Here is a 4361-nt window from a genome sequence, read left to right as displayed (position 1 = left end):
TAAGATAGTTATTAAATATTTTAGAATAATAGATAAAATTATTAATATATACTTATAAAAAGGCCCTTATATCCCAGAACTTATTATTAATATAATACTAGATATATGTAGCAATATTAATAAATCTTATAGGATAAATCTTAAAGAACTCTTAGCTATAGTATAATATTACTATTATAAATATCTATAAGTCTAGATAGATAGGCTATTAGTAGAATATAGTAGCACTATCCATAATAGAAAGGAAGGTTAAGCTAGAGATATTAGTAATAATATTAGCCTAGGATAGTATTAGATAAATATTATGAACAGACTATATATTAGGTTATAGATATCTATAATAATACATTCCTTAGGGACTAAGTTATTATTCTTTTCTTTAAGTTTTATAGTAATAAAAACAGGGGTAGTAAAAGAGGTTAGGCTATCTATCTAGTCTATTTTTCCCTATTTATATAGGGGCTTAAAGGTTTAATTAATAACCTCCCTATATTTAGGGCTAATATTATAGATCTTAGATAAATAGTAGGTTTAATCTTACTATCTATTCTTTAATTTAATCCTTATCTACTTATACTCTAGTATGTCCATGGTGTCCTTATTTATTCATACTATAAGATATTAGTTAAAAACTTATATTAAAAGCTATATAGTTTTTAGGTTACTATAAATTATAATGCTATCTAGGAGGTTCATTATATAGTCTTAGTTAGTATCTATAGGGGTAAAGGTAAGCAGGGTTAACTAATCCTTAGAGGATAGTATAATAGTATTATATAGATTAGCTAGGTCTATGTTCCCTATATGATATACTTCTAGTATATTAAACTTAGTAAGTTTACTAAGCCTTTCATACCTATTAATTATTATATTATTAGGTGATTAATTCTTAATATAGATATATAAGAAATTTATATATACTATAAGGGGAAGAGAGGTAAGACCTATATATTAGTATAGATTAAAGATATAATTATAATTATTAGGTAAATTATATTAATATATTACTACCTTTATAGATAAAGGTATAATAATCCTCTAATATGTATATATAGGCCTAGATTTCTAGTAATTAGCTTTTAGTATAAATAACATAAGTATAATAATATCCTAGTAAGCATAGATAATAGCCTACCTCAAAAAAAAATCTATAATAATATTATTATATACTATTATATTAGCACTAATAAGCATATTAGCATATAATCTATTAGTAAGGTAGGCTTTACAACTAATTTATACTATCTTATGCTTATTACTAATCGTTATAGGGAAATGTAATTTAATTTATATAAATTCTTTAGCAATAAAACCTTCTCTAATACGCCTAATAGGTATAGTGATTAGCAAGTATTAGATATAGGTAGATAGTAGATGATATAATATAAAGTTATAATATAACTAGAATTAAGGTAGATGGAGGTGGGATATCCTTATAAGTTTAAGTATATATAAACTATAGTATATTACTAATCTCTAAAGATTAGACCTAGGATGGTGAGTAATATAATAGAGGAAGATGATATAATAGATATAACTAAGATATTAATATAGTATGCTACCTGTGTCCTAACCTCTTTTATAATATATTTAGATTAAATATGCCTATGTAGTTAGGTATTTAAAGGAAATAAAGTAAAGTAGAAGTTATACTTAGCTATTATAAATTAGGATTTCTTATTATCTATAAGGGCCTTTTCTAGAGGCATAGTCTTAATATTATTAGTAGAATTACTAGTGTCTATGCCTGGGTAGTTCTTCTAGTAATAAAAAGCTTTTTAATATTTATTAGGGTTATCCTATAAATTAGAATAATTATAATTAGCCTTAGAGTATTTATTATCATCATAAATAGTATACTTACTGATAGTTGTAGTATGAGAAAGGCTATCTGGGTGGCCAGCCATACTAACTATATTAGAGAAGGATTTTATAGTAATTATAATTCTAGTATTAAAAATTATAGTACTAGGGATAGCTATTATATTTATTCTTTATATAGTAAGTTTCCTAAGTATATTAGCATTTATACTAATAATAGTATATTAGATAGGTCTAAGCTTAGGTAGCTTTATTAGTATGCTAGCTCTAGTTATACCTTAGGGGTGTATTATAGGCTATATTATAGAGATAGTTATTTAGGTTTCCTAGGGGGCCTCTCTATGGAGCTAATAAACTATATTATTATTAATTATTATAGCTATTTCTCCTATATCTATACCTAGAGTTACTATAGAAGGTTTTAGGGTTTTCCTTATCATGTAGTAAGTAGTAGTTAAACTAGTTTATTTATTTCTTAATTAGGATTATATTAAAGTAAGTAATTATAGTATTTATATTAGGCTTATCTATATTAGCTCTAAGGCACAGATCTAAATTTTACTAAGTATGAAGCACTATGCTATACATATTAGTTTTACTATATTATTTTATTAGAGCTATGATAGTAGAGACATAGGCTAAAGGGGTTGAATATTAGTAGATATTATATATTATATAACTAGTTATCTAAAGGTAGGCATGGGCCTTGCTAGGTAGTATTCTAAGTTATTTTAATTATTATATATTAGTTCTTAACTATATTAGTATGGAGGAGTTCCCTTCTAATTAAGTTGTTAAGTTTATAATTTTACTATAAAAGGGCTTCACCTTAGAGTAGGTATTAAGATTTAGACTAATTTTATATAGATTCTTTAATTAGGATACTACCCTTAGCTAATTAGTAAACATATAAGCAGAGTAGTAATATAATTTATTATCTTTATTAATAATATCTGTAGTACCCTAAGAACATAGGAAATTCGGCTAGAAGAATCTAATATCTGCTAGTCACTAATATTCACCTATCTGATTAGTTTGGTTAGTTTAGTTAGGTTTATTTATGTCATAACTATAATCATTATAGGAATTCCTATTATAGGGAGGTATAGTCTAGTAAGAATTTATATATATAGCTTTAAAAATAATCCTAGTATGTATTTCTAGCTGCTAATTAGTAAAGCTACTATTATTATCCCTTATAGTTAATCAAAAAAAAAACTCTCTGGCCAACGCCAAAACCCCCCTATCATTTGCTTTTAGTGAGGAGAACACTAAAAATTATATTTAACTGCCACCTAAGTAGTTATTAACTGGCTTTTTTATCTTACTCCTGCTTGTTGCAGTGTAATGGGTGGTAAGAAGAAAAAAAGGGCTCCTACTATAGTAGTAGGCGCCTCTGTGCTAACCTAGCCTACTATACTATTTAGTGAATTTATTAATCTTGACCTACAGGCCTATTTAACTAAGCTACTAGAAGCTACTATATAGTTAAAGTAGACGGCCTAGTCTATTAGTGGGCTCCCTCTACTAGTAATATTTATATTACTCCTAGATTCTATCTAGTCCCTAACTAGTAAGGCTTATAATAGCAACCTCTCTATACTAATAAGGGAGGATTATAATATTAAATCTATACTTAAGGACTCTGTGAAGAAGCATACTAATAACTATTAGAAAATCTAGTAGTTACTAGATATTTAGGCTAGTATACCTAGTACCCCAGGGTATATCTTTACTATAGCTCTTTCTAGTAGCTATATAGAATCTTTACTTATCTCTAATTAGATAAGATAGACCTATACTAATAGTATACTTACTATAAACTACTATATTAATATAGGTAGCTTGCTAGTACTAGTACCCCCCTAATAGAGTAATCTAGAAATCTATATCTACTATACTAACCCCATACTAGTTAACCCCTACTAATATAATAAGTAGAAGCCTATTAAACAGGCTAACTAGGTAATCTAAGAAACCTAAGATACTATAATTAGTTATTAAAAGTTCTCTACTAGCTAGGTGCTACTAAGTAGGGATATAGTACTCTAAGCTAATAGCCTTAAGAATATTAAGTAGCTAACCTAGTCTAATAGGTAGACCCTTATCTTTAGGTCTAATATAGATATTAAGAAATAGACCTATAGGATTATTATATATAGGATAGATTAATATTATCTTACTAATAGTAAGGCTACTAACTTTATTACCTAGCTAAAGACTAATAATATAGGCTACCTAGCTACTACCCCTACTAATATTATCTATACTAGCTAGCTATATAGCTAGTAGTAAATAAATATTAATAAGCTTTGAAGCTCTCTAGTAGTAATAAATTTTAATAATAACTATATAACTAACTATATACTAGAGCTAGGGCTTATACTTAATAAAAAGAACCATCTTTATATATACTATAATAGGAACTTCTAACTATAATAATACTTTAACTATTAACTATATAGATATATCTCTAAGCACTATATATAATCTACTATCTATATCTACTATATAGATAAGCACCTTTCTACTATCCACCT

The sequence above is a fragment of the Aspergillus clavatus genome, genomic scaffold (genome assembly GCF_000002715.2).
Source record: "Aspergillus clavatus NRRL 1 1099423829750 genomic scaffold, whole genome shotgun sequence".
NCBI lineage: Eukaryota > Fungi > Ascomycota > Eurotiomycetes > Eurotiales > Aspergillaceae > Aspergillus > Aspergillus clavatus.
The sequence above is the reverse complement of the archived record's forward strand: the minus strand, read 5'-3'. Positions refer to the sequence as shown.